We start from the raw sequence: 12,070 nt of genomic DNA on the forward strand, positions 1-12,070 counted from the left end.
GACCTATCATCAGTTTCTTTATATCATCCTAGGTTAAAACTAACCCCTTTGCAAAGCATTCACACAAGGCTTATGTATCTCTTTCATGCTCAAAATAGGATTTAAGTAGAACTTAAGTAGAGCATAGGCCTTGTGCACGGCTGGGCACTTAGGCTTAGATCCTCAAAAGTATTTAGGCGCCTGATTCCAATAAGAGTCAGGTGCCTAAATACCTTTGAGGAGCTTGGCCTTAGTGAATAAGTGATATATAACTGCTAGCATCAAAATGTTGTTTTTCTCATGGACCATCTATTTGTAGTTCCATTTATTCAACACTATACAGCCCCAAATGCTAAAAAAAAAAATTGAATTTTGGTGTAAGAAACTTATCAACCGTTAGAAATGGATGCAACAGTCACCAATTCCTGCAGAAGCCTGTGAACCATCCAGAGCTGGTGCTAGCCTATTGGGAGCCTTAAACAGAAATATTTTTGCTCCCTCCAACACACTAAAATAGGCAAGTTCTTATAATAAAAAGTGAAGGGGGGGACCCCCTTGAGTTGCTTAGGGCCCTATGCAATTGCTTAGTCTACTTACATCTAGCACTGGCACTGAAAACCTCTCCCTGTTATATCACTCATGCTGATACACATAAGTGATGGAGACTGTAGAAAACACTAGCAGGGATAGATTGAGGACATCATTTCACTCTAGCTGCTATTTTTATAATTTTCTATCCCAGCCCTCCCGTTTTAGTCTACCTCTAGAGCTAGCAATTTCTTCCATACCTATGCAGCCCTCTGTATTGTGCATAAAAAGTGTACATGCTATGCCAGTAATGTTTTGGACTCTGCTCATAGTTACATCTGTACAGCTCCTCTGACTTCAGTGAGTTCTGAAAGCAGAATATGATTCAATAGCTGTTTGGTTGTTGTGGTGGTTTGTTTGTTTGAAGGACCTTGTGCTGTAGCTGGCAGTTGGAGGCTGAGCTACCAAGGAAGGTTTGAAAGCTAGAAGCCTCTGGTAATTGACTGAGCCTTAACCAGTGGGCGGGGCATTCACTCAGGCCAGGGCTTTATAAAGCTGCGCACAAGCAACCAGGAGCTGCTAACAGGGAGTTTCGCAAGGGAGTTCTCCAGGTGAAGGAGGAGCAAATACATCATCTGTGGGGTAAGTGACTGTCTGCAGTGTGTGTGTTTGTGTTACTTGCTGTGTGCTGAGCTTGTGTTTGTCAGTCTGTTTGGTGGTTGTGGTGGTTTGTTTGTTTGAAGGACAATGTGCTGTAGCTGGCAGTTGGAGGCTGAGCTACCAAGGAAGGTTTGAAAGCTAGAAGCCTCTGGTAATTGACTGAGCCTTAACCAGTGGGCGGGGCATTCACTCAGGCCAGGGCTTTATAAAGCTGCGCACAAGGGACCAGGGAGCTTAGTGAACAGGAGCTGCTAACAGGGAGTTTCGCAAGGGAGTTTGGAAGGGGAGTAGGAAGGGAGTGGGGGTCCCTTGTTGGTCTCATCTGTGACCCATTGGTCCCCTGAACCTATAAACCAAGCCACATCCAAAACCTTTCTGTTTAAAGCAGAGAAGAGCGGACAGGGAGCTGCGGACAGGAATTTGAGAGAGTTTGACAGAGGGAGGCTTATGATGGTTAGGAGGACCCGCAACACCTGTGGCAGCACTGCTTCTGTCTCCTCCACCTGCGCCTGTAGCCAGACAGAGCACCAAAGCATGGATGCTTTTACCCAGATTCTGGTGTTGGTTTGCAAAGACTGTAACTTGCAATTTCCACTTACTGATATCTAGGCTGGGGGTGGCATCCAATGTGAAAGGTGCCTACTGGTGGAATCTCTCAGGCAGCAGGTGGGAGAGCTACAGGAGGAGGTGGCTAGGCTGAGGAACATCCGTATCCATGAGCAATTCCTGGACAGTATCCATGTGGAGACAGGTGACGTAGCTGTCCCAGTTCACAGGACTACTGACACACCAGTGGAGGAGGAAGATGGCTCAGGGTGGACACTGGCAGCTGGTTACTTCTGGCAGCAGGCAGTGCTGCACCCCTGCTGCAAACCCTCCTGCTGTGATAATAGATAACCATTATGCTCTTCTTGATACAGGAGAGAAGGAATCATCCCCAACAGTTAAGGAGGGGAAGCCTCGTACACCTAAGGCTGGGAGGTCTGCTGCCACCACTGATAATAAGAAACGTAGGGTAGTGGTGGTTGGAGACTCTCTGCTGAGGGGGACGGAGACACCCATCTGTCGCCCTGACCATTCATCCCGGGAGGTATGCTGCCTGCCAGGGGCCCATATCCAAGATGTTACAGAGGCATTGTCGAGAATTATCCAGCCTTCTGACTACTACCTCATGCTACTCATCCATGTGGGCACAAATGATTCTGTGAGGTGTGACACTGAGCAGATCAAGAGTGACTACAGGGCTCTGGGAGTACAGGTTAAGGAGTTTGGAGCGCAGGTGGTATTCTCTTCGATTCTTCCTGTCGAAGGTAGGGGCCCGGGCAGAGACAGATGCATCGTGGAGGTGAATGCCTGACTGCGAAGATGGTGTCGCCAGGAGGGCTTTGGCTTCCTCGACCACGGGATGCTATTCGAGGAAGGACTGCTAGGCAAAGATGGCCTTCTCCTTTCGAGGAGGGGAAAGGCCTTATTTGCGCACAGACTGGCCAACCTAGTAAGGAGGGCTTTAAACTAGGTTCAACGGGGACAGGTGAGCAAACCCCACAGGTAAGTGGGGAACAAGACCTGGGAGATGAGTTGGAAACAGGAGGGAGCATGGGCTATAATGGCAGAGAGAAAGGAGGGTCAGGGCAAAGCTGGGAGGCAAGATCAAACCAGTATCTTAGATGCCTATATACAAATGTGAGAAGTATGGGTAATAAGCAAGAAGAACTGGAAGTGCTAATAAATAAATACAACTATGACATTTGTTCACATTACTGAAACTTGGTGGGATAATACACAGGACTGGAATGTTGGTGTGGATGGGTATAGTTTGCTCAGGACAGATAGACAGGGGAAAAAGGGAGGAGGTGTTGCCTTATATATTAAAAATGTACACACTTGGACTGAGGTGGAGATGGACATAGGAGATGGAAGTGTTGAGAGTCTCTGGGTTAGGCTAAAGGGTAAAAAACACGGGTGATGTCGTGCTGGGAGTCTATTACAGGCCACCTAATCAGGTGGATGAGGCTTTTTTCAAACAACTAACAAAATCATCCAAAGCCCAAGATTTGGTGGTGATGGGGGACTTCAACTATCCAGATATATGTTGGGAAAATAACACCGCGGGGCACAGACTATCCAATAAGTTCCTGGACTGCATTGCAGACAACTTTTTATTTCAGAAAGTTGAAAAAGCTAATGGGGAGAAGCTGTTCTAGACTTGATTTTAACAAATAGGGAGGAACTCTTAGAGAATTTGAAAGTAGAAGAAAGCTTGGGTGAAAGTGATCATGAAATCATAAGAGTTTTCAATTCTAAGGAAGGGTAGAAGTGAGTACAGCAAAATAGAGACAATGGATTTCAGGAAGGCGGATTTTGGTAAGCTCAGAGAGCTGATAGGTAAGGTCCCATGGGAATCAAGACAAGGGAAAAACAACTGAGGAGAGTTGGCAGTTTTTCAAAGGGACGCTATTAAGGGCCCAAAAGCAAGCTATTCCGATAGTTAGGAAAGATAGAAAATGTGGCAAAAGACCACCTGGGCTTAACCACGAGATCTTGCGTGACCTACAAAATAAAAAGGCATCATATAAAAAATGGAAACTAGGTCAGATTACAAAGGATGAATATAGGCAAATAACACAGGAATGCAGAGGCAAGATTAGAAAGGCAAAGGCACAAAATGAGCTCAAACTAGCTATGGGAATAAAGGGAAACAAGAAGACTTTTTATCAATACATTAGAAGCAAGAGGAAGACCAAGGACAGCGTAGGCCCACTGCTCAGTGATGAGGGGGAAACAGTAACGGGAGACTTGGAAATGGCAGAGATGCTTAATGACTTCTTTGTTTCGGTCTTCACTGAGAAATCTGAAGGAATGTCTAATATAGTGAATGCCAGGGCCGTCCTTAGGCATAGGCAGAATAGGCAGCTGCATAGGGCTTCACTCTGCCTGGGGGCACCACTCTACAGGCAGCCCAGACAGTGTAGAAGCAGGGCTGCTGGGTCCTAGAGAAAGCCGAATGCAGCACAGTCTGAGGAATGGGATTGGCTGCTGGGGTCTCTGGGAAGGGGAGGAGGTAGGGGTTGGGAAAGGAGCTCACCTGTGAGTGTGACTCCCCCCGGCTGAGGTCAGGTGAGGCAGGCTCTGTGGCTCTGGAACCAGTATCCTTTGTTGTCTCCCATAACATCCATTCTTCTCCCCCCTGCCCCACGGAGCACCCCCTCCTTTCTCCCTCCTCCCCAGGAGCACCCCTCTCTCTCTCCTCCCTCCCCTCCGTCAGGGCTGGGTTGGGTGAGGTGCTGGGGGTAGGTGCGGGGAGGGGAGGCTGGCTGCCTGCTGAGGAATGAAAGTGAAAGTAACTCACTTCCTGGGCAGGCAGCCAGAATTGGACTGTCACACAGGGCTTGGCTGGGGTTAGCCAGATGTATGAAAAATCAGGATAGGGGATTGGAGTAGGGTGAGCAGATATCCCTATTTTATAGGGACAGTCCCAATTTTGGGGTCTTTTTCTTATATAGGCTCCTTTTACCCCCCCACCCCCACCCATCCCTGTCCTGATTTTTCACACTTTCTGTCTGGTAACTCTAGGTGAGGGTAATTGGTGCCTATATAAGACAAAGCCCCAAATATCGGGACTGGCCCTATAAAGTCAGGACATCTGGATCTATCACCCTAGCTGGGGAGTGCCTCTCCCCCGGGCTGGCAGCTGCCAGCGATCCATCTCATCCGAGGGGAGCTGCACAGGGCAGGATGAGCTGCTGTGGCTCCATGGGTGCCCCGTCCCTGAGATCAGATGCTGTGCTAACTTCACCATGGTCTGTTGGGCTGGCGGCGGTGCCCATTGGCGTGTGATTGGACCTGAGGGTTTGCTGCTGCTGTTGCCACTCTGCACCCCAAGAGGTGGATTTTGGGGTCCTGCAGTTTTCCACCTATCTCCTCCTCTACTGCAGCTGTTGGACCAGCAGGCTAGGGGGTGAGCCAAGCATGAAAGCAGTACTGTGTTGCCATTTAGATTGTCATTTAACAACTTTGTTTGCCAAAAATTCTTGCTAACAATCTTGAATCCAATTTCAATGTTTTTTTTTAAATCAATATCTTAGCCAAAAACAGAAAATTAAGTTGTTGACAATTATTAGTGACAGGTTTGGTTTGAGGCAGGGAGTGGGTCAGTTTTCATCAGAGAAACAAAAAATGTTGACTGACTTTCCTATAGCCTGTTACTCCTGATAAGAGCCCTCCAACAACTGTAATATGCTCATCTCCTTACTAGTGTATAAAGCAGGGTTCGGCAACCTACGGCACACCTGTCAAAGGTGGCAGGTGAGCTGATTTTTGATGGTATGCAGCAGCAGGCTGAGCGGCTCAGCCCATCACTGCTCGGGGGTTCCGGCTGCTGCCCTATTGCCAGCTGGGATACCAGCCATCGGCCCCACTCAACACCTGCTGCTGGCCTGGGGACCCCCAAGGAATCCCAGGCTGGCAGTGGGCTGAGCAGGCCAGTTGAACCACTCAACCTGCTGTCAGCCTCGGGTTCCATTCACTCAGCCGGCAGCGGGCTGAGCGGGCTGGTGGCGGGCTGAGCAGGCTGGTGGGGGGTTGAGTGGCTCAGTCTGCTGCCAGTCTGGGGTGCCAGCAGCACTCAGCCTACTGCTACTCCGGGGTTCCGGCTGCCGGCCCCTTGCCAGTCAGGAGCTCAGCCGCCAGCCCCACTCTGCCTCCTGCCAGCCTGGGTGAGCAGAGTCCTAGGCTAGTAGCGGTCTGAGGGGGGGTTGGCGGCCGGGATCCTGGCTGGCAGGAGTTGGTGTTCAGAACCCCAGACCAGCAGCGGACTGAGCAGGGCCTGGGATCCTTGTCTAGGGTTCCAGCCACCAGCCTGCTGCCGGTTTGGGGTTTCATTTACTCAGCTGGCAGTGGCCTGAGCAGGACCGGTGGCCAAGACCTCAGATAATAACAATAGTTTATTTATATGATATAGACATAGAGAGAAACCTTCTACAACATTAAAATGTATCACTGGCACGAGAAACCTTAAATTACAGTGAACTTGGCACACCACTTCTGAAAGGTTGCTGACCCCTGGTATAGAGTGACCATATGTTGTACTAAGATTCTCCTGCTTTTTTTTTTCCCCTGTGAGTCAGTATAACTTTTGCCAGCCCAGAAGTTGGGCAGCCAATGTTTTACGTTTTCACAATGTTTTCTCTAACTTTCATAAAGTAAATACATAGTTAATATGAGTTAAAAAGGCCAGGGACACTTCTTTGTGAAGAATCTGTACAGCAGATCATGCCCATAGACGATCCAGAAAAGAAATTTGAGGTTGAATTTTTTAATGTTGTGATGGAAAAAGCAGTATCTGCTGTTGATGAAAGGTTTAATACCTTGCAAGTACACCATGAACAGTTTGGATTTTTGTATGACATAACTAAATTCAACAAAATAGGAAAATGAGCAACTAATGACAAAGTGCAAGAATCTAGAGAGCCTCCTGAAGCACGGTGATAGTTTTGATTTAAATGGACTTGAACTGTACGAAGAATTGAGTACACTGTCATCAATGTTGCCACATGCAAAATCGGTGATGGACATTGTACAGTTTATTCATACCCGCAAACTTGTTGACATATATCCTAACGTGTACATTGCCACTCGTATTCTACTGACAATTCCTGTAACAGAAGCATCAGGAGAGCGGAATTTCTCAAATCTAAAGCTCTACAATGAGTCAGGAATGCTTGACTGGTCTTGCTATTCTTGCGATCGAACAAGACACGACTTTGTCTTTGTCATACGATGACATTATTACTGATTTTGCAGCCAAAAAAGCCAGAAAGATTGCTTTTAATTAAAAACAAATCTTTGTTTCAATGCCTCTTCATATAAATTTCCAATAAAATTTTGATAAATTAAAAAATATATATATTATTTGCATCATTCTGTCATATCAGAATTTTTTCTATAGTGCTGCTTCTTTAGTGCTAGTCCATCAGCATTACAGTGTGCTTAATTAAGTTAAACTGGTTTTAATAATATGAATGTGGCAAGTTTTCCAATACTATAAGCTTATGTTTGTGTTGCTAAGAGCAGATCAGGCACAGGGGCACCAGTTTAATAATCTCGCCTAGGGCACCATAAATCCTAAGGCCGGCCCTGGTGAATGCTTATGGGAAGAGGGTAGGTTTAGAAGATAAAATAAAAAAAGAGCAAGTAAAAAATCACTTAGAAAAGTTAGATGCCTGCAAGTCACCAGGGCCTGATGAAATGCATCCTAGAATACTCAAGGAGTTAATAGAGGAGGTATCTGAGCCTCTAGCTATTATCTTTGGGAAATCATGGGAGACGGGGGAGATTCCAGAAGACTGCAAAAGGGCAAATATATTGCCCATCTATAAAAAGGGAAATAAAAACAACCCAGGAAACTACAGACCAGTTAGTTTAACTTCTGTGCCAGAGAAGATAATGGAGCAAGTAATTAAAGAAATCATCTGCAAACACTTGGAAGGTAGTAAGGTGATAGGGAATAGCCAGCATGGATTTGTAAAGAACAAATCGTGTCAAACTAATCTGATAGCATTCTTTGATAGGATAACAAGCCTTGTGGATAAGGGAGAAGCGGTGGATGTGATATACCTAGACTTTAGTGAGGCATTTGATACGGTCTCGCATGATATTCTTATAGATAAACTAGGAAAGTACAATTTAGATGGGGCTACTATAAGGTGGGTGCATAACTGGCTGGATAACCGTACTCAGAGAGTAGTTATTAATGGCTCCCAATCCTGCTGGAAAGGTATAACAAGTAGGGTTCCGCAGGGGTCTGTTTTGGGACCGGCTCTGTTCAATATCTTCACGATTTAGATGTTGGCATAGAAAGTACGCTTATTAAGTTTGCGGACGATACCAAACTGGGAGGGATTGCAACTGCTTTGGAGGACAGGGTTAAAATTCAAAATGATCTGAACAAATTGGAGAAATGGTCTGAGGTAAACAGGATGAAGTTCAATAAAGATAAATGCAAAGTGCTCCACATAGGAAGGAACAATCAGTTTCACACATACAGAATGGGAAGAGACTGTCTAGGAAGGAGTATGGCAGAAAGAGATCTAGGGGTCATAGTGGACCACAAGCTTAATATGAGTCAACAGTGTGATACTGTTGCAAAAAAAGCAAACGTGATTCTGGGATGCATTAACAGGTGTGTTGTAAACAAGACACGAGAAGTCATTCTTCCGCTTTACTCTGTGCTGGTTAGGCCTCAACTGGAGTATTGTGTCCAGTTCTGGGCACCGCATTTCAAGAAAGATGTGGAGAAATTGGAGAGGGTCCAGAGAAGAGCAACAAGAATGATTAAAGGTCTTGAGAACATGACCTATGAAGGAAGGCTGAAGGAATTGGGTTGTTTAGTTTGGAAAAGAGAAGACTGAGAGGGGACATGATAGCAGTTTTCAGGTATCTAAAAGGGTGTCATCAGGAGGAGGGAGAAAACTTGTTCAGCTTAGCCTCCAATGATAGAACAAGAAGCAATGGGCTTAAACTGCAGCAAGGGAGATTTAGGTTGGACATTAGGAAAAAGTTCCTAACTGTCAGGGTAGTTAAACACTGGAATAGATTGCCTAGGGAAGGGAGATATCTGGAGATATTTAAGAGTAGGTTAGATAAATGTCTATTAGGGATGGTCTAGATGGTATTTGGTCCTGCCATGAGGGCAGGGGACTGGACTCGATGACCTCTCGAGGTCCCTTCCAGTCCTAGAGTCTATGAGTCTGAGTCTATGCCTCTCTAACAGGAAACAAAGCATCTCTCTTTAGTTACACCACTGTCCTGGAGTTCAAAGTATAGAATCATAGAAGATTAGGGTTGGAAGAGACCTCAGGAGGTCATCTAGTCCAAACCCCTGCTCAAAGCAGGACCAACACCCACTAAATCATCCCAGCCAGGGCTTTGTCAAGCTGGGCCTTAAAAACGTCTAAGGATGGAGATTGCACCACCTCGCTTGGTAACCCATTCTGGTGTGTCACCACCCTCCTAGTGAATAAGTGTTTCCTAATATCCAGCCTAGACCTCCCCCACTGCAATTTGAGACCATTTCTCCTTGTTCTGTTATCTGCCACCACTGAGAAAAGCTGAACTCCATCTTCTTTGGAACCCCCCTTCAGGTAGTTGAAGGCTGCTATCAAATCCCACCTCACTCTTCTCTTCTGCAGACTAAATAAGCCCAGTTCCCTCAGCCTTTCCGCTTTACGGGGTGTTTTATAGTGCAATAGTTGAAACAGCATAATATAATCCTAACAGGGAAGTAAATTGATATTTTCTGATTTACAGCTGTCAGTGCCACTGTTAATTAAAAATTTAGGTTGTTACACATTGTCAAATGCTGTCTTGGATACATGGTCCACTGTATAATGACATCTTGAGGACTAAGTACTAAAGCTACTCCTTAATCCTGACCATATATGGAGTATTACAATATACTTCTAACAAGCTATTAGAACAAAACTAAAGTTAATGCCAGGACTAAGGTGACTACATGAAAAATTAATTTAGGTCTGCTCCAATCAAAGTCAGTGAATGGCATAAGTTCTATTGATTTAAGTGATTCAGGATCAGATCCTTGTTCAAAATCTGTAAAATAAAGAAGGAAATTAAACGCAGTACTTAAATACCCAAAATTGTTTAAACATTTCCATTGCTATTACTGGAAAGCTGGGTAATTCATTAGGGGCTGCAATTTTAATGCTAATTGCAAGAGAAAATGCAGCCTGGTGTCAAAGTACTGGTACTAGTATCAAGATGTTCTAGAAGGTCAGAACAGCACAGACAACAGAATGATAGTTCTAGATATATTTTTAGGTAAGAAATTTAAGCATTTCATGGATGTAAATACAAAATTCTGGTTCTGTTAGAATAAAGACAAAACTCCCATTGACTTCAGTGGGACTAGGAGTTGTCTCAAAATCACTCATAATTGATTACTTTGTTAAAGTGTATTGGACCTTGTACATAATATAAATATTAGTGAAGCAGGAAGCAACCATGCTGTCAGCCTGTCAAGACAGGAAGATGAGAGTTGCAGCCAAAGACACAGGGAACAATAGGAGATTCCTACAGCTCTTTTAAGACAAGTTCTGGGGTCCCATCATCCATGGGAGATGTCCATGCACAACTCCTATTGATTTCAATGGAAGTTGCTCATGCTCATCTCCTAGGCTGATTGAGTCCTTGCATTTTTCTGAGATTGTTTTATGTAATACTGTGTATGCCCTTGAACATAACTATCTATGACATCTCATACAATAAAAGATGGCATAGAGCTCTTTGCTTTAAAACAAGAAGAGATCATTCCAATTTACACCACAAGAGGGCAGAAAGCGTTTTGGGATTTTAGATGGCTTTGTTTTTCAGTCGTGATGTTGGTTATGACCCTGAAAGTCTCTCAGTTTTGTCCCTTCTGCTTCTACTTACTACTATTTCCCATTGATCTCTGATGATAAAACCTGTGCATTGTACATGACATTAGCAAAGAGCGTCTTTCCAAGTTGGAACCTCAAGATATTGTTAAATAGTTTGAAATGATTTTAATTGGCTTGCTAATATCTCAATGTTATATAGTGCTAGCAGGTTTTATCTAATCCAACTCACTGTCAAAAGAACTTGTTGATTTAATAATGGGTAAACTGCGATTTAATGAGGCTCTCGTCCTGAGCTGTACTTTGGAACTGAGTTTAACGGGTTGACAGCTTATCGTACTCGGTTAATGAGTAGCATTGTTGCCTAAGTATCCTGGCAGCCATGATGAGACACGCTATGACTGTAATAGTTGCTGGCGTCTAGGGAGAAGGCAAGTTAATTCAGGCGCGATACTCCGGGAGCCTAGAGTATCTCCTCGTTAATGCATCGAGGAATTTATCTGCGGGAAAAATGAACATTGAAAAATGACAAAGCTCCGTCAGTGCTGAGTGGGCTGTCGGACTCCCCTCTCACTGCATGTCAGCTCTGGGGACAGCAGCTTGTGAGAAAGCACAAACAACTGTTTATCCGTGACGTGAAGCAGCCAGCGAACAGGAGCAATGGCCAAGCAGGCCAATGATGTGGTTTCATAACTGCTCCTCCCACTGAGCTTTTTTTTTTTCTATCTGTCTTATTAAGGCTTCGGTGTGCTTCTAAGCAATCCCGGGGAGAGCAGCTCTCACCAGACAGAATCTGGATTCTTTATTCTTGAGGTATATCCCTCTCCTTCCCTTTCCCAACTTTTTTTTTAAAGGATCATAGATATATTTAACTCGATAAAAAACGTGAGCTCACAGAGACCGTTCCCTTGGAAGAGCAGGATGTAGTCCCTTGTAGCAAAGTATAAGATATTAAATGGAGCTGCACTAGATTTCATTCCACAAGATGCATAAAATTTGCTTAAAACAACAGCCACACTGATTCCTGTGGGGGCAGAGTTTCGATCTAAGCTGGAGGCTGCCCTGCTGTAAGCTGAGTTGAGCTGTCATGTCTGTTTACAGCCAGTGCCATTAGCCATGGTGCTTAATGCAATAAGCGAAACCCCTAGGACTTGTGAACGAATGCTCAGAGGTATGGGAAACGTAAACTCTTTATTGTGTTTATCTCAAGCATATGAAGAGTGGGGGAGGGGAGGACAGCAGGGGAGGGGCTGGGGGCTAGCCTCCCTGGCTGGGAGCTCGGGTCGGGCAGGACAGTCCCGCAGGCCGTAGTTTGCCCACCTTTGTCCTAGGCAGAAGCTCCAGAGTAGAGAAACAGGATGGTCTGGTGATTAGGGTGCTAGCCTGGGACATTGCTTGAATTCCCTGAGCTGTCTAGGCTTTCTGTGTGACCTCGGTCAAGGCATTTAGGGCCAGATTTTTAACTTGTTTAGGCACCCAAAGATGTAGACTGGCACTTTTGAAACTCCCAT

At 45.2% G+C, this 12,070-nt stretch overlaps 1 protein-coding gene across 2 annotated transcripts in view; it reads left to right on the top strand.

The window, feature by feature from the left end:
* Positions 1-11,216: 11,216 nt before the first annotated feature.
* The window catches only part of DDO (D-aspartate oxidase), a 29,216-nt gene continuing 28,362 nt past the window's right edge, over positions 11,217-12,070 (top strand). The window contains exon 1 of one of the 2 annotated variants that reach the window (XM_050951423.1): positions 11,217-11,372. The gene's annotated coding sequence lies outside the window, so the exon portion shown is untranslated. The remainder of the gene's footprint in view (positions 11,373-12,070) is intronic. The other variant, XM_050951422.1, reaches the window with a different exon arrangement.

This window comes from Gopherus flavomarginatus, chromosome 4 (assembly GCF_025201925.1).
Source record: "Gopherus flavomarginatus isolate rGopFla2 chromosome 4, rGopFla2.mat.asm, whole genome shotgun sequence".
Lineage (NCBI taxonomy): Eukaryota > Metazoa > Chordata > Testudines > Testudinidae > Gopherus > Gopherus flavomarginatus.